At 45.7% G+C, this 27,701-nt stretch overlaps 1 long non-coding RNA gene across 1 annotated transcript in view; it reads left to right on the top strand.

The window, feature by feature from the left end:
- LOC126213601 (uncharacterized) overlaps positions 1-27,701 on the top strand; it is a 100,206-nt gene that overhangs the window by 55,483 nt on the left and 17,022 nt on the right. The window contains exon 2 of the long non-coding RNA XR_007541271.1: positions 3,217-3,387. This is a non-coding gene — a long non-coding RNA (uncharacterized LOC126213601). The remainder of the gene's footprint in view (positions 1-3,216; positions 3,388-27,701) is intronic.

The following is a 27,701-nucleotide window of genomic DNA, read 5'->3' as shown; positions in this document are numbered from 1 at the left end:
AACATTCACCAGTATATGTGGGAAAGCAGGGGAACCAGATCTGTCATTGACTATATACTAACAGATCAGGAATTCAGGAAGGCTGTGAGGGACACACGTGTATTCAGGGGATTCTTTGATGACACTGATCACTATTTAATCTGCAATGAAATTGATATTGTGAGGCCGAAAGTGCAGGAGGTGAGGTCCATGTGTAGGAGGATAAGAGTGGAGAACCTTCAGGATAAGGAAATCAGACACAAGTACATGACCGTGATCTCAGAAAGGTACCAGTTAGTTGAATGTAGTCAATTGCAGTCACTGGAAAAGGAATGGACAAGGTACAGGGACACAGTACTAGAAGTGGCCAAAGAATGTCTTGGAACAGTAGTGTGTAAAGGTAGGATGAAGCAAACAGCTTGGTGGAATGACACAGTCAAGGCAGCCTGTAAAAGGAAAAAGAAGGCGTATAAAAAATGGCTACATACTAGAACTCAGGTAGACAGAGAAAGTTATGTTGAAGAAAGAAACAAAGCCAAACAGATAATTGCAGCATCCAAGAAGAAATCTTGGGAAGACTTTGGAAACAGGTTGGAGACATTGGGTCAAGCTGCTGGAAAACCATTCTGGAGTGTAATTAGCAGTCTTCGAAAGGGAGGTAAGAAGGAAATGACAAGTATTTTGGACAGGTCGGGAAAACTGCTGGTGAATCCTGTGGATGCCTTGGGCAGATGGAGGGAATATTTTGAAGAGTTGCTCAATGTAGGTGAAAATACAATCAGTAATGTTTCAGATTTCGAGGTAGAATGGGATAGGAATGATGATGGAAATAGGATCACGTTTGAGGAAGTGGAGAAAATGGTCAATAGATTGCAGTGCAATAAAGCAGCTGGGGTGGATGAAATTAAGTCGGATCGCATCAAATACAGTGGAATGTCAGGTCTTAAATGGCTACACAGGATAATTGAAATGGCCTGGGAGTCGGGACAGGTTCGATCAGACTGGACAAAAGCAGTAATCACACCAATCTTTAAACATGGAAACAGAAAAGATTGTAACAACTACAAAGGTATCTCTTTAATCAGCGTTGTGGGTAAAATCTTCTCAGGTATTGTTGAAAGGAAAGTGTGAGTATTAGTTGAGGACCAATTGGATGAAAATCAGTGTGGGTTTAGGCCTCTTAGAGGTTGTCAGGACCAGATCTTTAGCTTACGGCAAATAATGGAGAAGTGTTATGAGTGGAACAGGGAATTGTATCCATGCTTTATAGATCTAGAAAAGGCATATGACCGGGTTCCTAGGAGGAAGTTATTGTCTGTTCTACGAGATTATGGAATAGGAGGCAAACTTTTGCAAGCAATTAAAGGTCTTTACATGGATAGTCAGGCAGCAGTTAGAGTTGACGGTAACCTGAGTTCATGGTTCAGAGTAGTTTCAGGGGTAAGACAAGGCTGCAACCTGTCTCCACTGTTGTTCATATTATTTATGGATCATATGTTGAAAACAATAGACTGGCTGGGTGAGATTAAGATATGTGGACACTAAATAAGCAGTCTTGCATATGCGGATGACTTAGTTGTGATGGCAGATTCGATTGAAAGTTTGCAGAGTAATATTTCAGAGCTAGATCAGAAATGTAAGGACTATGGTATGAAGATTAGCATCTCCAAAACGAAAGTAATGTCAGTGGGAAAGAAATATAAACGGATTGAGTGCCAAATAGGAGGAATAAAGTTAGAACAGGTGGACAGTTTCAAGTACTTAGGATGCATTTTCTCACAGGATGGCAACATAGTGAAAGAACTGGAAATGAGGTGTAGCAAAGCTAATGCAGTGAGCGCTCAGCTACAATCTACTCTCTTCTGCAAGAAGGAAGTCAGTACCAAGACTAAGTTATCTGTGCACCGTTCAATCTTTCGACCAACTTTGTTGTATGGGAGCGAAAGCTGGGTGGATTCAGGTTACCTTATCAACAAGGTTGAGGTTACGGATATGAAAGTAGCTAGGATGATTGCAGGTACTAGTAGATGGGAACAATGGCAGGAGGGTGTCCACAATGAGGAAATCAAAGAAAAACTGGGAATGAACTCTATAGATGTAGCAGTCAGGGCGAACAGGCTTAGATGGTGGGGTCATGTTATACACATGGGAGAAGCAAGGTTACCCAAGAGACTCATGGGTTCAGCAGAAGAGGGTATGAGGAGTCGGGGCAGACCAAGGAGAAGGTACCTGGATTCGGTTAAGAATGATTTCAAAGTAATAGGTTTAACATCAGAGGAGGCACCAATGTTAGCACTGAATAGGGGATCATGGAGGAATTTTATAAGGGGGGCTATGCTCCAGACTGAACGCTGAAAGGCACAATCAGTCTTAAATGATGATGATGATGATGAATCTTTAAATCACATACCACATCCTATTGAGAAACAATTTCTGGCTGCTTGAAAGCATATTATAGTATTAAATACTTTTTCATTTTTGAAGATTGTAATATTGCAAATTTGTGTTCCAGAGGTTGGAGAGCCTTCAAATGTGACCAGTGACATCAGTCCTCCAGAGAATCTGGACGCAACAGGAGATGAAGTCACCACTCTGAAGAACCTAGTACAACAGCTTCGGGCTGAAATTTTAGCTTTGAAGAGAAAACCCAACTTCTTTCAGAAAGGGGGGAGACATGAGTGTGTTTAGAATAAGACAACTTTCTTGCCAGCCTGCATGGTTTATTTGGTGCAGATCGGTGTGTAGTATTAACAAAGGGGACATCTAAAGGTAGCAAATGGTCAGTGGAAAGGGCTGAGAATTAGACTAGCTTGTGGTAGTACATGGTAGAAAATAAATTTCCGTTTCCTTCAGGCAGAACCCCGAGATGTTTGCTACAGAATGTAAAATTTAGACCTGATGTGCTGAGGGAGCTAATGAGTTTTCCTGAAAGTTAAGTTTGACCTCATGCTGCCAGATGAAAAATGTGCTCCTCTCCTCATGGATGAGGGTCGTATCATTCCATCATTGGAATATGATTGGAGCATTACTTGTTATGCTGTGTGGTATTACCTGAAAATGGAAACAAACAATAGGTTACCATTACACAGGCCATCTTTTTCCAGTTCTCATGTCAAAAACATCACTATAAGCATTTAGTGAATCTGAGGCACTCGGTATCAATGTTCACTGCATCGTGTCAGATACGGGAGGGCAAAATCGAGCTGTATGGTGAGAATTTGAAATTGTTGTTGGCAGGTTTTCAAAATTAGTCAATTTTTGCCAGTATCCTTGTGATGATAACAGGAAGCTAATTTTCCTCAGATATACACCACACTTTTTGAAAATATGAGGAACCACTTAGTCACCGGGCAATAAGTCTTCCTTTCACAAAATGTTGTCAAGGAACGATATCTACCTTGTAATGAGGTACATATAAATCGTGTAAAGCAGTCACTTGAGATAGACAGTGGTTTAAGTCTTAAACTGGCACCACAACTGTATGAGAGGTGTTTGATGCCAAACCTTTATGATAAAATGAAAGTTGGCTTGGCTACTGCCCTAATTATCAGCCAGACTGCAGCAGCCATTGAGTATGGTGCCAGGACAGAGAAACTGCAGAAAAATGATTTAACCACAGCACGGTTTCTAAAGCACGTTCATAAGTGGTTTCGCCTCATGACATGTAGAGCTCCAGTTATGGCTCTGAGTCGTTCTGATGAACAAACATACAGTGAGGCTCTCTGTCATCTGGAGGACACTCTGTGTTTATTTCAAAACTTGAAAATTGGTCTGAAGGGTGCCTGGAAACCAGTTCAGTCTTTGTAGTTTTGTCAACTGTAGGTATTTTGGAATTGCAGGACACATTCGTGAATGAGAAGAATTTTAAATTTCTGCTGACAAGTAGATTTGCACAAGATGCTTTAGAAAATCTGTTTTCAATGGTCTTCTGAAAAAATCCAGTATCAGCACCATCATAACTGAAAACAGCACTGATGATTATTACTCTTTCTTAATTCTTTATTTCTACCACTGATAATGAGAATTAAGACAGTAGATTCCTGGCAGAATTAGTGGGGTAATTTGTAAGTGAAGATGAGGATAAGTGTGCTGAGGAAGTTGACGAGCCACTTGTAACGTGGTGTGTGATGATGAGCACCAGTCTCTTTACTATTTATGTTGTCACAGTGCACATATTGTCTTAAAAGTTGAACAACACTTTCAGTAATACTATATAGTAAATACATTCCCTCAAATATTTTCAGATACTTAGTATAGATGTTCACTGCTATAATGCACCAATCCCCTTTCTGTTTACAGATATTGGGTAAGATTTATCTTTTCTGTTAATACACTGTCTTCACAGTACAAAACTCCATTTTAGGTTTCTGGCCAAAACCTATTTCTTTATTCCTTTCTTGGTCCTAGAAATGCAACTTATTTAAAAAACTTGCCTTATATATCTGCTGCAGTGACTTTCCAGCATATGGTTTACCATCATACAGTGTAATGTCAATCATTTATTTGAAAGCCATATTCAAAAATTAATTTAAATTTGGTGAGCAAATCCATCAGCAAACCCAGAACCATGTTCTGTTATTGGTTGTAAGTTTCCTGTGATTGTGAGCACGTTTCTGCTAATTCAGCTAATTTCATGCTCCTACTATCAGGAGCACCTCCAGGCCTGTTATTTTAATCTCAATATCTGACCACTGCAGCATAAGTCCTTATACATTTTCTTGTTTTGGGGGTTGATTTTAGTCACAATGGGAAAGGTTGCAGGAACTGTACTTAACCATTCAGTTAAATTTATTCATTTCTGGCCTTTTGTCTTTCTACATTTCTGTTACTTAGTTTCCAATCCATTCGAATATCAAAAAAGTCAGAAGAGCTAACAGTTTGGTTCTATGGTAATTTAACTACAAAACAGAAATCTTAAAGAGAGAAAGCTTCCACTGTTAGCATACTAAATGAGAAATAGTGAGTGGTGCCGTACAAAGTCATAATGACTGGTAAAAAATTTGACCTCATTGACTGTACATTATGGTTTAAACTTATATTTAGGATGTTCATAATAATAAATTGTAGTTTGTTCCACACAATATAATGTACAAAAAGTAAAAAAAAAATTATGCGCTGTGCAAATATCGAACCTATGACCTACTATTCAGTAATAATTGTTACCAGGAGACTATTATTACAATTGCAACCTGGTTGCTAAAATGAATTGTATTAAGGCTTGTACAATTGTTACTGTTTCCTACATGCTCCTTCTTATCGTAGGCCTAGTTTTGTTTGAACAGTTTTTTTCTTTTCATAATCATTCTTCTAATGCCATAGAACAATTTGCACGCAACATTTTACGGGATAGATCTGACAAAAATAAAAGGCATGCGTAATCGTATAGGAACGTTTATCAGTTCTATTTACTAAGGAACCTTGCATATATATTTGAATCCAATGCTTCACTTCGTATTAAAGAAAAAGATACATTGTTCGTATTTTCGTAGTACCAAGTAGCAGGAACAAGAAGTCGATATAGAGCTTAAAATTAACGATAGCATTTTCCTTGCACCTGTGGAATAATATTGGTTCCCTTGTCTCCTGCTGACTATTGGATAGGACTAAATTAATGCTAATTACGCTACAGGCTTTCAAACTTGATACCGCAACAAGAACTGCGAAATCTGGTTTCGCTCTTAATAAAGAATAGCAAGGAAAACCTGTTTCATACTTGCCACAACAAATGCTTTTCGACTCATTTCGCTAAAGTTTATTGCTAAATATCTAACATGCCACAGATCAGTTTTAGCAGTGCATTAGACGGCAGAGTGCACTTCTTAAATATACACGGCGAATCATGCTGCAGAAGCCAATATATCCCCAGGAGTTCAGTGCCACTTGCAAGTTGGCCGTACATTCCCCATACAAAGCTGTACACTTTGCAGCTCGCGCATGCCATCTGTTGGTGGCAGTGCGTACTATGCGACTCCGGGTACTCTGCAATGCGGGCAGCTACTGCACTCTCGCGTTACTCCTCTACACTACGTGCAGCTGGCTGGGTTAGAATCTCCACCATTACACCACCTGCCGTGTTCTGCTTGCCTGGATTTCTAAAACTGAGCACAACTGACAGGGATAAATTTGCGATTTCAATACTGGAGCGAGGGAAGACTAATCCCGAACCAGTTGATATGAAAGCATATATTCATAGCATTTAACCAACACTTTTCGTCTTAATCCGCGAGTTCCACAGGGTGAGACGAAACGCGGGAAGTATTTGTACGTGAAGCACCCTGCTTTGGCTGACAGCATTGTGTTTACATCTAATCTACATGCACGTGGAGGGCAGTCGAGGTAAGAAACTAAAACAGAAAGTTTGAAAGTATGCTTGAAACTCGATACAAAAAGCTAAACTATCACGCAAGGAGCAAATGGATAAAGTTGCAAGTTGTACAGAGAAGAAAAATAAACAGAAAAGTAAAAGTAACCTGGCCTGCTTTACTCTAAATTCGACATAGGCTTTCCTAAACTAAGTTTCCGATTCGTTCGAAAGACGAATATTGCAAATATTACCAGTTTTGACTTATAGCGACGAGATATGCCGGTGGTCTTCAAATACCGTTCTTGTGGAGATGCTTGTTGGGAATTACAGGAGAAGACAGGGATATACACAAATGTGCCAGACTCCAGAGCAAACTAGAAGACATAATTACTGCTGTAACGGAGATGGGATGCGACTATGCAAGCAGAAGATTAATCGTACGTGGTCAGAATTATGTATTACAGATATTACTGCAACCCATTGTTGGCATCTACTTCACCGGCACGGAACTGTTGCTCCATGCAATTCCAAATATTACCGGAATAAAGAAACTCTTAACCAACATTTTGCGTTTTCTTTTTTTTTTTTTGTTTTCCTTATTGTTATTTTGAAACCTGTGTACAGGCAGGCCAGCAGCAGCATACTACGCCGCTCTTGGGCCTCAGAGAAACACAAAAGATACGAATGAAGACATTTAGAGAAAAAAATACGGTGGACATATAAACGGAGACAAACAGTTCTTAAAATACATGGAGCCATTCACGGGCGTAGAGTCCAAGATAAAATTTGTTCAGACACTTCAACACATACATAGACGAAAATTGTCACGCATGAATGTAGGTGCACAAAACGAATAACACGGAACCACTTAAGCACAAAATGAAGGCACACACAGAACACGAGGCGTTGATCTCCAGCGCGCGAATGTTCACTAACCGTGTACGAGTCCGGGGACCTGCCAAGAGAGGAGGAGGGGGGGGGGGGGTGGGAGAGGGACAAGGGAGAGCAGATGCCACGGGCAGGGGAGATATGGGGAAGGGAGGAAGGGGGAGGGGAAGCCCGCGGGAAGAGGGGTGGAGGGAGGGGACGGAGGAAAAGGAAAGAGAAGGGAGGGAGGGTGCCTAACGGAAACGACACAGGAAGTGGGGGGGGGAGGATCAAAGTTGATAGGAGGGGTAGATGGAGGGGAGGAGGACATCATCAGGGAGGGGGAGTTGGCGGAAGCCACCTTGGGAGAGGGTAAGGAGGGTGGAGAGATGGAGACCGGGTGGGACGTGGGAATACAGGTGCAGCAGCGGGCGGGGGTGGGAGACGATGGGTGAGATAAGCAGATGAGGAGGATCGAGTTTACGGGAGGTGTACAGGATCCGTATCCTTTCAAGGAAAAGGAGGAGGTGGGGGAAGGGGATGAGATCGTACAGGATCCGCGTGGGGGAGGGGAGACGGATGCAATAGGCGAGGCGGAGAGCATGGCGTTCAAGGATTTGGAGGGATTTATAAAAGGTAGGGGGGGGGGGGCAGAGATCCAGGCCGGATGGGTGTAACAAAGGATAGGGCGGATGAGGGATTTATAGGTGTGGAGGATGGTGGAGGGGTCCAGACCCCACGTACGGCTGGAAAGGAGCTCGAGGAGACGGAGTCGGAAGCGTGCCGTGGCTTGGATTGTCCGGAGGTGGGGAGTCCAGGAGAGGCGACGGTCGAGGGTGACGCCAAGGTACTTAAGGGTGGGAGTGAGGGCGATAGGATGGCCATAGATGGTGAGATAGAAATCAAGGAGGCAGATGGAAGGGGTGGTTTTGCCTACAATGATCACCTGTGTTTTTGAGGGATTGACCTTGAGCAAACACTGGTTGCACCAAGTGGTGAACTGGTCAAGATGGGATTGGAGAAGGTGTTGGGAGCGCTGCAGGGTGAGGTAACCGGTGGACAGGACTACATTGTAGAGCCTGGCCAGGGTGTAGAGGAAAGAGACAGGAGCTTCACGAAGGTGGCGGTAGGTGACACGATCGTGACCAGGAGCGGTGTTGCGTTTTGTGCGGAGTGTAGCAATGAGATCCTGTGTAGTGATAGGGGCATTGAGTTCCGTGTGTGCAATGTTGTCCAAGTACTGGAAACCAGGAGCGAGGGGAGGGACAGAGGTGTCAGTTCGATCGCGGATATCCGGGAAGAGGGAGTAATCAAACCGGGGATCATCGGGGATGGAAAATACATCGGAGAGGTAGGAGGCAAAGTGATTGCCCTTACTAAGGGTGTCAGGGAAAGGGTGATCATCATGGAGAAGAGGATAATAGGGGGAGGGATTAGTTCCGGTAAAGCGACGGAAGGCCGACCAGTACTTGGACGAGTTGATTGGTAGGGTAGCATTTAAACGGGTGCATGTCTGTCGCCAGTCCCGGCGTTTCTTAGCCGCGAGCAAATTACAAATGTGTCGCTGGAGTTGCCGGTGGCGTCGTAGTGTGTCCGGGTCACGCGTTCGGAGGAAAGCACGGTAGAGACGACAGGATTCACGGAGAAGGAGGACGGCCCGTGGGGGTAAGGTAGGACGGTGGGGGTGGATGTTGACAGTAGGGACGTGGGCCTCCACGGCCTCAGACAAGGTCTGCTGGAGAAAGGAGGCGGCATGGGTGACATCGTCAGGGTGGTGGTAGGTGAAGGGGTGGCTATCGACCTGGGTGGAAAGGGTATCCCAGTAGGCAGTCCAGTCGGCACGGGAATAGTCATGGACATACTTAGGGGGAGGGTCATTACGAGGGTCGGGGCGGGGGCGACGACCGTCTGAAATGGTGAGGAGGACAGGGAGATGGTCGCTACCAATAGGCTCCAGGACATCCACCGTTATGTGGCCAAGGAGGTTGGGGGAGGAGAGGATAACATCAGGAGTGGAGTTGGATTCGGGACGGGTGTGCTGAGGGATGAGGATGAGGTCGCCTTGAAGGGAGGAGAGGAACTGATGCCACCGCCGTAACTGGGCGGTCAATGTGGGAGAGGAAGCCGAAGGGAATAGGGGCGTTAGGGCGGACATAGATGGTGGCGCAGGTAACGGTAAGGCCGGGGAAGAAGAGACTAAGAATCAGGTGTTCGGTGGGGTCGGGAAGGAGAGGTTGGAGCCGAACGGGGATCTGGCGATGGTGCCCAATGGCAACTCCGCCACGCGCAATTGGGAGTGGATTATCGGAGCGGTGGAGGAGGTAGGGCGAAGTGTTGATGGTGTGGTGGGGTTGGAGGAAGGTTTCATTAAGGAGGAAGGCGTCCATGCGGTGGGTGGCAAGGGTTTGTAGAAAGAGGTTCTTGTTGGCGGGAAGGGAGCGGATGTTGTTGAAAAGGATACAGTGCTGCCGTGCCATGACAGGGATTTAAACGAGGGTGTCAAGACGGGAGAAGGTGAAATGGGCCTGGTTGTTCGAGTAGGTGGCGTACATTTTGAGGTGGAAAACGGAACGGGCGGCGAGGGAGATCTGTTGGAGGGTGTGTGGGCGCTGAAAATGATGAACATTCTGCAGGACAATGGTGAGGAATCTGATGATGTCCTCAGCGGTAGGGGGTGGGCGAAGGGAGTTGCCAGGGGGGTGGGGGCGTCCAGAGGGCAGACAGGAACGGTGAGTTCAGGAGTGGTAGGAGGGGGTCGGGCCTTACACTTCTGGGAGTAGGTGGGATGAGGGAGGTTACTGGTATTACAGGAGGGGGGGGGGGGACTGGAGATTGGGGCACTGCCGTAAAAAGGGGGCTTGTCTACAGTGCGGGCAGGTGGGGGCCTCGCGGCACTCAGATGTTGGGTGCGCATTATACCGCAAGCACCTTTGTCAGCGGAGGGATTGAGGAGGGGAACGGGAGGGGTCAACCTTATAACGCTGGTTAAAAAGGAGGGCACCCTCCTTCAGGAGACGGTCTATGGAGGGGGCATGCTCAGAAAAAACACGTATAAGGCGGGTGGGGCTGGCAACGCTATGGATCCGGCGAACTGCACGCACCTCCAGATGGGGATTGGTCTGAAGCTCCGCCAACACCTTCTCCTCCGTGATCACTGGACTGAGCCGAGTGATCACGGCCGTAAGGGTCGGCGGGCGACGTGGAGGTTGGGGTTGGCGGGAGGGAGGTGGCGAGGGAGCAGGGGTGAGAGAGGCATGAGGGCCAAAGCGGGTGACAGGGATGCGGGAAAGGAGGTCTGTGTGGAGGGTAGGGCTGGGGGAAGAGATGAGTACCGAATCACGGCGAGGAGTGAGGAGGGAGTGGGGGCATCAGGACAATTCTGGCGGAGGAAGAGGGTCAGGTTCCAGGCTTCAAGGAGGGAGGGATCCGGACGGGAGAGGAGGTAGCAGTAGGAGGAGGGGGTAGAGGAGGAGGAGGAGGGGGCAGGGACGGGCGGGGAGACATCCATGGCATCAGGCGAGGGGGAAGGGGGACGAGGCGGAGCCTTTTTTGGAGCAGACGAGACAGGAGTGCCACTGGGGTGCTTGACGGCGGCGGAGGAGGTGTGGGGGATGGGAACAACTGGAATGTGGCGGGGAGTGGCAGGTCCCGGGGCTGGAGTCGGCGCCGGAGATGGTGACGGTGACGGTGAAGGCGAAGGCGACGGCGACGATGACGGTGGCGGTGGCGGTGGCGGCGTTGATGGCGAAGGCGACGGGGAGAGCTGGGAATGGACAGTGGCCCGATGGGGCACCACCCTAGCCGGAGCTGCAGTGACAGGCTGGGGGAGTGGGGGGAAAGGATCAGATCGAGAGGAGCGGGAGGAAGAAGCTGGAGAGGGGGCGACAAAGAGCGAGGGCGAAGGGAGAGTAAGAAGAGGTGGGATGGAAGGAAGGGGGGTGGGACTGGGCACACCACGTTATAGTGGTGGAGGCGGTGGAAGGGAAGTGTAAACTATGGCGGTGGTGGTAGCGGTGGCGGTGGTGGTGGGGGTGGACATGACGTCAGGGAGAAACAAAAACGCACGGAAGGAAAGGACACAAACAGGGGACAGACGAAGACGAAGACAAAGACAGAGGAAGGCGAGGACGGAGGAAGACGAAGATGGCGACGGCTGCGGCGAGCACCGGCTGGCGGCGGCGGCGGCGAGCACCGGCTGGCGGCGTCCAGGCGGCGGCGGCGAACAGACGGACGGACGGACTGACTGCAGGCAGCAGCGGTAGCGGCGGCGACGGACGGACGGACGAACTAACAGCTACAGCAGTAAGCGGCGGGCAGACAGACAGACAGACAGACAGACGGACGCAAACTTCGAAGACGGACATTCCAACCTGAGAGTAGCCCAGGCTTTGCAATCGGACACCTTCGAATGAGGGGATCCAACCCTTGGATGGCATTCTGCTTCGCGCTCTGGAGTTTTTGTGTTGAGTACGAAGGCGATGTGTCAGTCTGCCATCTGTCGGCAACGCCAAGAAACCAGTGTGATTGAGAGCCTCTCGCATACTACTTCACCCATTCCGAATTTGGACGTTTCACAAGGAAAAATCAGAAATAACTAACATCTCCTGCGCGATATGAACTGTTTGAACACATTTTATTAATGGGATTGCTATAAGCGCCAATAGCTCTACATTATTTCAGTTGAAAATATTTCATATTCACAAATGTTTGTGGTAACCTATGCTACATATCTACCAACCGCAGCAGTATAAGTTCATCTAGAGGGTTGGATCCCCTCCTTCGAAAGCGTCAGATTGCAAAGCCTGGGCTACTCTCAGGGTGGAATCTCCGTCTTCGAAGATTGTGTTTGTCTGTCTGTCTGTCTGTCTGTGTGCCCGCCGCTTGCTGCTGTCGCTGTTCGTTCGTTCGGCCATCCGTCCGCCTGCCTGCTTGCTGTCCATCGCCGTCGTCGTAACCGCTGCCACCGCCTGCTGCACGTCCGTCGTAACCGCTGCCGCTGCCGCCGCCTGCTGCACGTCCGTCTCTCCGTCGCCGTTCGTCTGCAATGAGTCCTCCCACCTCCACCGTCATCTACACCTCCCCCTCTCCCACAGTCACTTCCTGGAGTGCCGCTCCTGGCCTCCCTCCTAACACCTCCCCTTCCCTTCCTCCGCTTAACCATCCTCCTATCTCCTCCCCTGCTGTATACCCACACCTCTACACCCTTTCTCCAGCCTCCACACCCTCAACAGCTCCCGCTCCTACCCCCGCCCTTACGTACGCCTCTGTTGCCGCCACTGCTGCCGCCCCTCAGGTGGTTGGCTTCCCCTCTCTCACCGACCCCGTCGCTTCGTCTTCTGCATCTCCCGAACGCATCACGTCGCGCCGAGCCACCATCGCCACCACTGAACCAGCTGCTTCTCCCGGTGCCTCCACTACGCCGCAGGGATCTGCCTCCCGCCACCTCCCTCTCCTCCCCGTCCCTCTCCCATCCTCCCAGCCTCCAAAAAACCCCAAAAGCGCGTCCTTACCGACTCTGCTCCCGCCACTTCCCACAAAAAATCAACACCAACTCCCCCTCCCCCTGCCGTCACCATGGACACCACCCCTCCTCCTGCCACCCATACCTTGGCCCCCACCCTCCACACCTTTGTCCTGTCAACTCCCGATCCTCAGTTCCTCGACGCTCGTACCCTCACCAAGGAAATACGAAAGTACTTACCTGGTGCTCCCATTTCCCAACTCATTCCCTGCAGGGACTCAGTCCTTATCAAGTCCCCGTCCCCATCCTTTCACACAGACCTCCTGCAAAAACTCCCACGAGTTATGTTTGGCCACCACGCCTCTCTGACACCCTTCCTTTCTGCTTCCACTCCTCGTCAGCCCCAGCCTCCCCGTCGCCCCCCCCACCTACACCGCTGTGATCACCGAGCTCAGCCCGGTGATCACAGAGGATGAAGTGTTGGTAGAACTGAACTCCCACCCGGACTTGGAAATACGCTCTGCCCGCCGTATCCATAATGCCTCTGGTCCCACCTACCTCATGCGGGTATTCTCTGAATCCGCCCCATCCATAGACCATCTCCTCACCCAGGGTGCCCTGATATACCACCGTCGCCACCCTGTTGAATCCTCCAAATCCCCTCCCCAATCCTACCGTTGCCAGCGGTGCCTGATGTACAATGACCACCTGACTCCCAACTGCAAAAACCCCCCCACCTGTCCCCATTGCAAGGCCTCCCACTTTCTTAAGAACTGCCCCAACCTCGCTGCTCCTCCTTCCTGTAATACATGCAATGGCCCCCATCCCACATACTCCCACAAGTGTAAAGCTAAACCCGCTCCAGCCACCCCTGAACTTACAGTCCCAGTTTGTCCCATCGATCCCCCTGTCCACCCCAACAATTCCCTCCGTCCACCCCCCACGGCTGAGGACATCATCCGGTTCATTACCGTTGTACTCCAAAACATTCACCCTTTTCAGCGCCCCCACACCTTCCAACAAATATCCCTTGCTGCTCGCTCTGTTTTCCACCTGAACGCCTTCGCCACTTACTCCCACAACCAAGCCCACTTCACCTTCACCCGCCTCGACACCCTAGTTTAAGTCTCTTCCCTTCCCTCTCTTCCCCCCCTCCTTACCGTCATGGCGCGGCACGAGTCACGCATCCTCTTCCAGAACATTCGCTCCTTCCGCTCCAACAAATACCTCCTCATGCACACCCTCTCCCACCACCAGGTCGACACCTTCCTCTTGAACGAAACCTTTCTCCAGGCCCACCATTCTATCCGCACCTCCCCCTATATCCTCCACCGCACTGATGCTCCTGGTCCTCGTGCGCAGGGTGGAGTCGCGATTGGCCACCTTAAGCATATCCCTGTCCGGCCACAACCTCTCCTCAATGACCCCACTGAACACCTTATCCTTAGCGTCTTCTTCCCCTCCCTCACCATTACCTGTGCCACCATCTATGTCCGCTCCACTGCTCCTCTTCCTTACGACTTCACCTCACACATTGACCACACCTTCTCCACCTATGTGATTGCCGCCGACCTCAATGTCCATAGCCGCACTCCTGCTGCCCTTCGGCGGTGGCATCAGTTCCTCTCCACACTCCAAAGTGACCTTATTCCTCTTCTCCAGCACAATCGACCTGAAAGTAACACCACCCCCGATGTTGTCATTGCATCCGCCAACCTCCTTGGGCGTATCACTGTCACCGTCCTTGACCCCACAGGTAGCGATCACCTCCCTGTCCTTCTCACCATAACGTCTGCAAACCGCCCCCCTCCGGCTCCGCACCCTGCACTCCCTCCCAAGGTCGTCCATGACTATCGCCGTGCCAACTGGGATGCCTACCGGGACTCCATCTCCACCCAGGTCGAAAGCCACCCTCTTACCTATCGCCATCCTGATGACATCAACCACGCCTCGTCCTTCCTTCAGGAGGTAATTACTCACGCCGTGGAGGCCCATGTTCCTACTAAAACCATCCACCCACACCGTCCCACTCTCCCTCCACGGGCTGTCCTCCTCCTCCGTGAATCCCGCCGCCTCTATCGCTCCTTCCTGCGCACTCGTGACAGGGATACACTCCAACGCCACCGGCAAATACAGCGACACGTACGGAACTTTATTACAGCAACGAAACGCCGAGACTGGCGCCAGATCTGCACACGACTCAACGCCACCCTCCCTATCAACTCCTCCAAGTACTGGTCCGCCTTCCATCGTCTTACTGGTTCCCTTTCCGCTCCCCACTACCCCCTTCTCCATAACGATCGCCCCCTTCCTGACAACCTCAGTAAGGCCAACCACTTCGCTTCCCACCTTTCCGAGGTCTTCTCCATCCCCGATGATCTCCACTTTGATTATTCTGTTTTCCCCATGGTCATGGAACGTGCCGATACCTCGGTCACTCCACTTGCCCCTAGTCTCCAGTACTTGGGGCAGTTGCCCCCCTCCAACGTAAACACTCTCATCACAGCACAAGACATCCAACTTATGCTCCGGTCCAAATGCAACACGGCCCCTGGTCACGACTGTGTCACCTACCGTCACCTTCGCGAAAGCCCCTACTCCTTCCTGACTGTCCTCACCCTTCTCTATAATGTCGTCCTCTCTACTGGTTTCTACCCTGACCTGTGGAAGACCTCCCGTGTCCTTTTATTCCTCAAACCCAACAAACCCCCTTCTGCCGCCTCTTCCTATCGTCCCATCTGCCTCACCTCCGTCTTCAGTAAGGTCTTTGAATCCATCCTCTCCCGCCGTATCCATCAGCACCTTGCTCGACACCACCTCCTCCCCCTTACCCAGTGTGGCTTCCGACCCTCCTTCTCTGCTGATGACCAACTCCTCAACCTTGTTCACCTTCTGTCCCTCCAGCTCAACTCCCGTCGCTCCGCCATTTTTGTTTCCCTTGACCTCCAAAATGCCTATGACCGTGTATGGCATCCCGGTCTCCTCTTTAAACTCCAAACCTACGCCCTGCCTATCAATTTTGTCCGTCTGGTCGCTTCCTTCCTCTTGCACCGTCCTTTCTATGTCACCTTCCACAACACCAACTCCCGTATCTTTTATCCCACGGCTGGCGTCCCCCAGGGTTCTGTCCTCTCCCCTCTCCTTTATCTCTTGTATACAGCTGATATGCCCAAGCCACCCCCACCAGTCCACCTTCTCCAGTATGCTGAAGACACCGCCTTCCTGGCTCTCTATCCTACCCTTCAACGGTCTCAACGTACCCTCCAAACCCACCTTAACCACTTCACCACTTGGTGTAACCAGTGGTTCCTCCGTCTCAACCCCTCCAAAACCCAGGCACTCATTATAGGCCGCACCACTCGCTCCTTTCACCTCCATGATTTCTACCTAACCCTTTATGGTCATCCTATCCAACTCACCCCCGCCCTGAAATACCTTGGCCTCACCCTTGACCGACACCTCACCTGGACCCCTCATCTCCTGACCGTCCAGCAGAAAGCCCATTCCCGCCTCTGCCTTCTGAAACTCCTGTCTGGCCAGACATGGGGATTGCATCCTTCTACCATCCTCCACACCTACAAATCCCTCATCCGTCCTATCCTCTGTTATGCCAGCATTGCCTGGATCTCCGCCCCCACCCGCTTTTACAAGGCCCTCCAAATCCTTGAACGCCATGCGCTCTGCCTTGCCTTCCGTATCCGCCTTCCTTCCCCCACACGGCTCCTATATGAACTGATCCCCTTCCCCCACCTCCTCCTGTTCCTCCAACATCTCCGCATCCTTTACATTGTTCGCAGGCTTGATCCCCCCCAACCTCTGGTTTCCTCCTTCCTCTCCACCCCCCGCCCATTGCCGCACCTCTATCGCTGTATCCCTCCCTCTCTCCACCTCCACACCCTCCATCTCCTTCATCAGGGCAATTTCCAACGCCTCCCCCTCCCAGATGACGAACTTCGCCGTGACATCTCCCCTTCCTTCCAACTATAACCTGGCCTTGTTCCCCCCCCCTCCCCAAGGCCCCCTTTTCCTCTTTCCTCCTTCTCCCAGAGCGGATTTTCCTCCGTCCCCCCTCCCCTGAGACCCTGCACCCCATACTTGCCTCTCTCCTTCCCACATCCCTCCCTACCTGGCCCTCTTCCGCGCGCCCCCCGATCACCTCCCCCATCTCTTCCCCTCCCTCCCTTCGTCAGGTCTCCCTCATCTCCTAGTACCTGGCAGATCCGCTGTATTGCTCTTCATCAGTGTGCCACATCAGTGTTGTTTAGTGCTGTTTCTCATGTGCGCCAAGAGGTGTGATTTTAATTGTGTCCTGCCTTGAGGTTCGCCGTCAGTGTTACGTTATGTGCTATGCCATCTGTCGCTACCTTTATGCTCCAGTCATATTGTGCCTTGTGTTCTTTTAACCGTCGCAGTGTGTGGCTTCTTGTGTGTGCTACTTTTAAACAGTTTTTTATCTCCATTTTACAGTCACCCCGTTTTTTGTCTATTGCCTTCCATGATGTTCCACTTTTTTATATCTATGTTCACCTTATTCTCTCCTTTGCTGTTTTTAAATGTCTTCTATTGTTTTGTTCTATGTCTTTCGGCTGAAGAGCAGCGCTTATGCTGCTGCCAGCCCGCCCCGATGGGGAATTGAAATACAATAAAGGAAAAAAAAAAACAGTATAAGTTGTATCTATACCTGCTCCTTGTTATCAAATTTTTGATAGACACGTGCTTTGATGCTCGTGTTTATTATTGTATTTGAATCATGGATGAATTACCAACGTAAGCGATGAGAATCGTGGTAGTAGTGTAAAATAGTCAGTTAATTAAGTTTTCACTCATTCCTGCATTTGCCTGTCTCACCACAGCAACTGACAGTGAGCATCTGGACATTAGCTTCTGAACAGTTCTTGCACTTAACTTCTACCGTTGCAGCAAACCCCTTTTCAAAAAATATAACGTTGTAACCTTCTACAGTTTGTACATATATAAAATTCTGCTCCTTGCTCGGGACCATAAAGATAAATTGAACAAAAATGAAGATGTACACCACCACCACACCAGAAACAGCAAGAAATTAAGAAATCCGCAGCACAACACAACTCAATATGAGAGAAGCAGTGGTTACATGGCAGTAAATTTGTACAACTCTTTACCACCGCACATCACTAATGCCTAATCGAAGGATAAGTTTAAACAGCAATGAAACAACTGCTATCACAAACCCCTTTATATGCATTCAGAGAATTTCTTTCAAACGAAAATAACTGAAGCAAACAGGCACAGTAAACTAACAGAAAATGTACACAGGTACAGAGAAAAGGAGAAATTAAAATATGTTAACTTCTTAACAGCATTGTTTTATCTAATGATTTTGTTTTCTACAGTATTATTGCTGTTAAATTTTTTGATAATTGTAAACAAAACGGGATCTAAAATATGTATGTAGTGTCTGACTATTATACTGTATATATAAAACGGTGGACCAATAGTACAGAATTGTTGCAACTAAATATTCTGTAATTTAGGTACATACACTATGTATGCCTCATAAAATCCGTTCAGTCTAAACTATCTAAAATTTTGTAACTATGATGTTAATTTCCAGAAATGTTGTGACAAAAATTTATTAGTTATCTTAGCAAACCTATATTTAGAACCAATAAGAGTAATGTAGTTTATTGGAAAGCTGACAAAGCAAATATGAACTTGGACTTACTCCATAGATGTACATCATAAACTGCTAAATAAATTTAAAAAAAAAAAAAATCTAGACTGCTGCGGGATGTACTATCAAGTACTGTTTGTGTGTTGTTTAGAATGCAAAAGGTGAACGTTGAATCCTTATAGAATCTGTCCCGCGTACACTTCTCTTTCTGTCTGCCCATTTGTGAAACTTTGCCGACCTAACATGTTGCATAAATGAGGGTTTAAAACACATAAGCCGTTTTGCTGGAAAGTCAGAAGTTTGCAGCACAGTGAGTTGATATGCATTCTGCTTTGCGCTCTGCAGTTTTTGCGTGAGTACGCAGCCAACGTGTTGGTCTGCCATCTGTCGGCAACGTCAAGAAACAAGTGTGATTGAGAGCCTCTCGCATATTACTTGACCAATTTCGCACTTGGAAGTTTCACAAGAACATCTCAGAAATAACAAACATCTCCTACGCGATATCTATTATTTAAACATATTTTATTAATGGAATTGCTAGAAGCGCCAATACCTCCTCATTATTTCGGGTGAAAATATTTCATACTCACCAATATTTGTGGTAACACATTCTACATATTTACCAACTGCTTCAGCCTTGGTTGATGTGATTCTTGACAGAGCTTTTTTTTTTGCTTATTAATTTTTGCAAGACATGGAAATATCGGCCTGTGTCCATGAATCTGTTTGAAACACAGCGTTTTAGTAAGCAGTAAATTTCGGAAGAACAGGGAAACGTTATAAATTACGGTATATTAACAGTATACCAATTTTTGAGGGACACGGTAACGTATATTCATGTCTACGGATTTAATGGATTACAGATGCAAGCGATGGGGCTAGTGGTAATGGGGTAGGAAGACCACAACTGAACTAAGTTCTCAGACTCATTCCTGCATATGCCTGTCTCACCACAGAAACTCATAGTGTGCACGTGGACACAGCTTCTGAACAGTTCTTGCACTGCTGCAAGTCTGAACACACAATCGTAGTGCTTCCCTTTCGGACAATGCGGAGGTTTGGTACGATCGTATAGTGTTGGAAACACTACCGATTAGCCCACGTCATTCTTACTCTCCTAATTATGTCCTTGCCTGCCTATCCAGTCGACAATCACCATCTTCAATAATGTAAAAACTCGTCCTTAGCTTTCATCTGTTTGTTGCTTTTGCGTTAATGTTGTGTTGCTGCTACGGCGGACCAATGGAGAAAAGTGCACGACGTTTAATCACGGACAATCCGCACCTGGCCGGCTGCACGTAGTGTAGAAAAGCGGCGCGAGAGCGCAGCAGCTGCGGGCGGCAGCACTGTCACTGCCCGCGAAAGTATGGCCGTCATTACATAGCACGGCGTACAGCTGACTGCACTTCGTGGCATTTGTAGCCACGTTGGTCGTGTACGTTGTTCTTTTAAAATAGCAAGTACTGTGTATTTTTGTCTTGAATAAGTCAACAATGCTGTGCTTTTAGCTGAACTTTCGAAGCCAAGAAGAGAGGGAAGCAGCAAGAAGAAGAATATGGCTGATGAACTTCTGCAGAGCAAACTGGCAGAACACAAAAGCAACTGCATTACGTGGAGTAAGAGCAATTTTCACGCATTAACGTAGATTGGAAAATGTAAGATTCCCCGCCTAGTATGTCACGTAGCAAAGACGTGCAGTATTTTACTTGTACAGCTCGTGACGTAACTAGCTGCAGAATGTTGAGGTTAAATTCGTAAGGTACAGTACTGGTGCTTTTACTGGTGAACACGTGTTGGTAAAACACAAAATTATGTCACCAGTAACTGAGCCAGCAAAACAAAATCTCGTTTCAACTTGTAGCGTGCAGTTCCTGAAGCATGCTTTTCTTATTTGTTTATTTCTGTTCAGTGTAACATCGCGGGAAGTGACGAATTAAAACGAAACGAGACAAACGTGAAAGATAAACAAATATAATGAGAACAGTATAGTTGATTTCTCGTTATTTTACAGTTGTTTTGTAAGAGACTGTTGCAGTAAACTATCTCAAGTGCAAATAGACCTTCAACATGTGTATTATATTGCGGTACCGGAACATATGCCAAGTAATGAACGTCATATAAGAGGAGATGTTAAGTTTTTAAATTAAAAATAAATTTGCTTTCGAGCAATTCAAGAAGTGGAATGCCACAGATGAGAAGGTGTCGTGTGTATTACACTACTCCAGCATGTGCACTTTGTGTGTTGTGATTAGCAGTAATATTTCTAAAGTTGTGTTGTTTTGCAAATGAACATCTTTTTCATTTCCAAATGTAATTGTAATGGACAGTTACGAAATTTATTCACCTTTAATACACAGCAGACGTAATGGGGTCAGCCAATTATAGTTTCACTGATTAATCGAATCATTTTATTCTAGAGCCATTTGAAACCAAAGGAACTGATGAGTTTGTGATACTTAAACCAGCTTTTGTCATTGTAAACCAATACTTGTACGCAAGGCCGTTGCCGAGAGGAAGATGTTTTTGAAATATGCCCCTAGGAGACAGGAAAAGGGAAAAATTAATCTTATAGCTTCAGTAACTTGCACATCCTATTCATACTATCGTTTGCTGCTGAATCATACAGCCTGAAATACTATAGGAATACTTATAATTTTATGGTTTCATTAATACAATGTTAAACATTCTGACCCACCAGCTTGGTGATCATAAATTTACCACTACAAGATACTCAAGTATTCCAATAAAAGAAATGACTGGAATTACCTGATGTATGCCGTGAAAGGAAAACTATGTTCAGTAACTACTAAAATAAAAATTAATTTTTATTGTAGCTACTGTATTTTTTAAATGGGACAAAAAGTAAAAATAATTTCATCCATCCCCTTACAGATAGCTGTGAAAATGAGTGATTGTAAAAGTGTAGTAGGTATATAAATGCTTTGAAGACTTAAAATGAGAAATGTGGTGTACATTCAGTAGATAATCGATTCATGAATAGTTGACCTCTTTGCTATTAGCTTAGGCATGCAATTATTCCATAATACATTACTGTGCAGAAATGCGCTAAAGATGACTCCATTATTAGTCGGAACATGCGTGTTCCTGGAAATATTTTTGACTGCCATTAAAATGTAGTAGTTTTGTTGAATATGACCTTAAACTATTATGGACTTTAAATAAACTTCCCTCTTCAATTAACAATTTGTTGCACATCACTTGTTTCAGCCTGACCTCTGCCAATAAATATACTTTGATTCGGGTTCCTACTATCTTCCTGCTCACAAGTTGCAAAATTAACTACGAAAATCAGATTCAAACACCCAAATAATGGTTATAGTACTTTTTACCTCTCGGAATCCTTCAAGAAGTGTATTAAAATCATCACAAACTAATGACTGGTTCAGCTTGTTTCACAGATAGCTCAGTAATTCATCTAGATTTCTGTTAAATCACTGAAAGTCTCATAGACCTCTGAGGAGTGTTATAATTAGAAGTGTATTATTCTCTAGTAACAACTGACAAGCATACGCTTTTACAATGCGATCTACAAAGAAACTCCTTGTTTCCATGTTTTTGCTTTTGTGTTAAAACTCCTCCTTTTTCCAGGTAAACTGTACACATACATGATGCTAGCCTGTAATCCCTTATATCTTATTTCTCCATCACCGTGAGTACATGGTGTTGAGAGTGGCACAAAACACACATCCAAATTTCACACACCTTTCTAACATAAAAGAAGCTCATGTAACTCTTTATTCAGCATGCTAATGTTTTGATGGACCAAACATTTAACTTTCCTGGAAACTATTCCATATTTTACGATGTTATGCAGTTCTAATTTCTCTCAAAGCTGTCTGTCTGTAATCTGACTCTAACCAAAAGATGTTGCCTTACGCTTACTGCAAGATGCTCAACTAGTTTCTCGGGTTAATAACGGAAATGTCCGATTCCACCAATGTGGCGGAAACGACCATTCACAGCAACTCCCATATCGCTACTGAAACGTCATTACGTAAACATGACAACAAACACGAAAATAGATCGAAAAACCATCACACACATATTTCTCCGATAATATAATGAAACTAATGGGACGGGGGGGGGGGGGGGGAGGGTGTTTTTTGGGTAGGGACAAACTAGAAATAAACACAAGCCACTAAAACAAACGATAAAATAAAATGACCACAACCTTTCCAAAATCAACTAGAAACAATATCCACTGGAATCGAACATTTCCCTTGACCTCTATAGCTCAACAGAAACTACCGATACCAATTCATACAACCCAAACGTACAACCACTTCAACAATCATCACTGCCTCAAAAACCACAAGAAAACACCAAATTTGGAACTAAACACTTCCCTTGACCTTACAGGTCATCAAAAACACACAAAACCTACTCACCAATACCGGCAGCACCACCACCCCCACACGTGGTCCACAAATTATCTAGCAAGATAAAAACATGAACAGACAACTCACCACACACACACACACACACACACACACACACACACACACACACACGCAAAACTATACACACAACCTCATAAACATAATAAACCACAACCAAATAAAATTCCCACCCCCGAAAATCAAAACCAAAGAAACAAATACTAACCAAAAACAAAAAAAAAAGCCATACACACCCTAGAACTAAAAAAAACACACACAACAAAACAAATACCAAAATCTACAACCACCCCCACCCAACTACCTCACCAACCTCCAACCCCCCCCCCCAAGAGCCAGAGCTGACACCCCCCACCAAAAAAAAAAAACCCTAACTAACCTTCAGCCTGTAGATCTTACTAACAGCCCTTAAGAAAACCCTAAAAATACAATCTCCCTCAGGGATACTCTTCCACCAACATTACTCACGTAAATGAGCCTGAAGGTTGAAAGAGCGCCTCTTCCCCCTCCCAATAACAGATTTAACAGCAACCCCAAAACCCCTCTATAGTATTTGTACAGGCCTCACTCACATAATTCTTAAGCTCAACATTGCGGTTGTAACCCTCCTGACCTAATCCACTATAAGAAGGAAACCCATCAGAAACTACAGTACTCCCCTGTTCTACTTACTCCTGATTCAACCCCACTAACTCCCTCTTTGTACGATGTTCAACAACCCTAAGCACACATTCAGAAGACCCAGACCCCGATACCACAGCCCCCCCACCTATAAACAAACCACAGGCTTACCCCTCCCATACTTCCACCTACCAAACTGTGACTCATCAGACTCTATCACTACTCCGGGCCCACCCAACTTACCCCTCTGTTTAATGTATTCTGAACAAACCTCACTACAAAAAGAATACCAATCGAGGACGGTTCGCTCACTCACACCCACCTCTTGCGCGCAAAAGCTGGAAGAGGACTGATAACAAAAATGATAACTCGTCAAGACAATTTCACACATGCCCAACCTAGACTTCTCGAACCAGGTACCCCAGCGAATGGAGCGCTAAACGTTATCACGCCAGCACCTCACTCATCAGAGACGCTGGAACATTGGTTTACTTCATACGTTCACCACATGCAGTGCACTTCACCAGCTCGGCCAGAAGACCAAACGGCTGCAGGAATTTGATGAGCGACATTGAACTGTCACGCAACATGCCCCACAATCGAAAACTGTTGATTTTATCGGTCGTAGCCATTCCTAACGGTGACGTAACAATAGTAATCCAAAAAATTCAGACACGACAAACCACACATGACACTACATTAACTTAGAAATAACCAAAAACCAAACCATCAGCTCACTGCAGAATATTCCACTAGAAATTCACTAATAACCAGAACAACACCCGACAACGTCAACAACTCAAATGAACCCAGTTCAACACACAACCCACAAACACCAGCAGAGAGCACCACCAACCGCAACCGTATGGCACTTACAAACACATCACAAGCACACACTAACCCAACAACAAAACCATACCCACAAACATGCCACCAGAGAGCACCACTGACAGAACAAGAAGACATCTACAAACACTCACAAACTAAACTTCACACCATCGTGACGTCACACACCACAACAGACTTAAGTCACGGGTCGAAGCCGAAGGGTGGTATCGGACCCTTCTGGTGACCCAGTTTCTCCCCCTACCCACCCTATTCAGATGCAGGCTATAATTAGTGTATCCACATCTGCCAATTGGAGCGACAGTAATAGCACACACACGAGAGATTGATTCAATCGAAATCAGTTCACTCAGCACCCAGATTACATGACATAATTGTGATTAGATTAGTACTTGTTCCATAGATCATGAATGCCGCACTTTGTAATGATGTGGCATCTGTCAGGTTAATAAAAGGTGTCTATACAAGATATTACATTAGACAAAATATTACATGAAAGCTTGAATTTTGTGTGTGTGTTTGTGTTTGTTTGTGTGTCTATCGACCTGCTAGCGCTTTCGTTCGGTAAGTCACACATCTTTGTTTATATATATATATATATATATATATATATATATATATATATATATATATAAACAAAGATGATGTGACTTACCAAATGAAAGCGCTGGCAGGTCGATAGACACACAAACATACACACAAAATTCGAGCTTTCGCAACCAACGGTTGCTTCGTCAGGAAAGAGGGAAGGAGAGGGAAAGACGAAAGGATGTGGGTTTTAAGGGAGAGGGTAAGGAGTCATTCCAATCCCGGGAGCGGAAAGACTTACCTTAGGGGGAAAAAAGGACAAGTATACACACACACACACACACACACACACACAACCGCACTTACACAGACACAAGCAGACATCATTGCGTGTGTGTGTGTGTGTGTGTGTGTGTGTGTGTGTGTGTGTGTGTGTGTGTGTGTGTGTGTGTGGCGCGCGCCTTTCCCCTAGTGTTGCAGCCATGTCGTTCAGATTGTTAATAACAAATTTCATAAGTGAATATATATATATATATATATATTGTGAGGCTACATTGAAGATTTCTAGCTCTTCAAATAAATGTCTGCAGGATGATCTTGGATGAGCTCCAGCAATTATTCTGATTACACGCTTTTGTGCAACGAACACTCTTTTACTCAATGACGAGTTACCCCAGAATATGATGCCATACAAAAGCAGAGAATGAAAATAGGCATGGTAAGCTAATTTACTCAGATGTATATTGCCAAAATTTGCAATGACCCTAATAGCATAAGTAGCTGAACTCAAACGTTTCAGCAGATCCTCTGTGTGTTTTTACCCGTTCAGCCCCTCATCAATGCACTCACCTAGAAATTTTGAATATTCTACCGTAGCTACCGATTCCTGTTCGAAGTCTATATTTATTTATGGGGGTCATTCCATTTACTGTGTGAAACTGTATATACTGTGTTTTGTCAAAGTTTAATGAGATCCCATTTGCAGAGAACCACTTAATGATTTTCTGACAAACATCGTTTACAATTTCACCAGTTAATTCTTGTCTGTCAGTGGTGATAGCTATACTTGTATTATAGGAAGAAAGTACCAGCTTTACGTCTTTGTGAATGTAGAACGGTGAGTCATTAATATATATTAAGAACAGCAGAGGACCCAAGACCGAACCATGCGGCACCCCATTCTTGATTTTCCCCAGTTTGACAAATCACCAGTATTTTGCATATTATGTGAAATGTTTATTTCAACTTTCTGCACTCTTCCAGTTAGGTATGATTTAAACCATTTGAGCACTGTCCCATTCATACCACAGTACTTGAGCTTATCTAGAAGTATTCCATGATTTACGTAGTCAAAAGCCTTTGCTAGATCACAAAAAATCCCAACGGGTGACTTCCGGTTACTCAGAGCATTTAATATTTCATTAGTGAAAGTATATATAGCATTTTCTGTGGAAATCCCTTCTGGAAACCAAACTGACATTTTGTTAAAACTTTATTTTTACAAAGGTGTGAAGCTTCTGTACAATACATTACTTTTTCAAGAATTTTGGATAAGGCAGTCAGAAGAGAGATTGGGCGGTAGTTGTTGACATCAGACGTATCCCCTTTTTTATGCAGTGGTTTAACAGTGGCATACTTCAGTCTATCTGGGAAAATACCCTGCTTCAGAGAGCTATTACATATGTGGCCAAGAATCCCACTTATTTCTTGGGAACAAGCTTTTATTATCCTGCTGGAAATGCCATCAATTCCATGTGAGCTTTTATTCTTGAGAGAGTTTATTATCTTCCTAATTTCAGAAGGAGAGGTGGGTGGAATTTCAGTTGTGTCAAATGGCGTGGGTAAGGCCTCTTCCATTAACTGCCTTGCTTCTTCTAATGAACATTTAGATCCTATTTTCTCTACAACATTTAAAAAAGGATCATTCAAAATGTTTTCAACTCCCAGCTTGTTGTTTATCAAGTTTCCATTTGCTTCGATGATGATGCCATTATCCTGTACTCTTGGTTGCCCTGTCTCCCTTATAATAATATTCCAAATTGTTTTGATTTTGTTATCAGAGGTATTAATCTCAGACATGATGCACATGCTTCTGGACTTTTTAATAACCTTTCTTAATGTAACACATTAGTTTTTATAATATTTGGCTGTTTCTGGGTCATTACTCGTTCTTGTTGTTAGATACAGTTCCCTTTTGTGGTTACAAGATATTTTTATTCCTTTAGTAAGCCAAGGTTTTTTGCATGGTTTCTTATAATTAGATTTAACTACTTTCTTGGGGAAACAGTTTTCAAATTCTCTTACAAGTGTATCATGAAATAAGTTATATTTTAAATTAGCATCGGGTTCCTTGTACACCTCATCCCAGTCTAACTGTTGAAGATTTTCTCTGAAATTTCTAATTGTTGAGTCATTAATTGAACGCACAACTTTGGAGGGTAGTTTTGAATTACTGAATGGAGCTATGTCATATACTGTAACTAGCTGAGTACCATGATCAGAAAGGCCATGCTCGACAGGACAAGAATTTATGTTATTAAACTTATCTTGGTCTATAAAAGTGTTATCTATCAATGTGCTGCTGTCCTTTACTACCCGAGTAGTGAATCAATAGTGAAGTCCCCACAAATAATAATTTGCTTTCCCCTATCTGACAGATAACACAACAAGGCATCCAAGTTTTCCAGGAATAAATGAAAGTTTCCTGAAGGGAAACTGGCTTCCATACTCTGCCCTAAGTTGACAGAACTATTTAAGTGAAAAAAGTCCAAAACCCCTTTAGACTTTGTGTTCCTTTCTCTGTGGCTTTGTGCATTTGTGACTTCTGTATAAGTTTCGTTATTTGAAGGAATGTTACAGTTATTGAAATTTTCAGGCAGAATAGACACATACAAATTTGGTGGACCCAAAGGTTGTAGTTGGATTCTTCACTTATGATGAGAAACGGAAAGTAAGAGATAAACAGAAGAACAAGCACCTGTTTGGAATTGAAAGAGGGTCAGCCAGCATGCGGGTATTCTTGCC

The sequence above is a fragment of the Schistocerca nitens genome, chromosome 11 (genome assembly GCF_023898315.1).
Source record: "Schistocerca nitens isolate TAMUIC-IGC-003100 chromosome 11, iqSchNite1.1, whole genome shotgun sequence".
Classification (NCBI taxonomy): Eukaryota; Metazoa; Arthropoda; class Insecta; order Orthoptera; family Acrididae; genus Schistocerca; species Schistocerca nitens.
The sequence above is the reverse complement of the archived record's forward strand: the minus strand, read 5'-3'. Positions and strand labels throughout refer to the sequence as shown.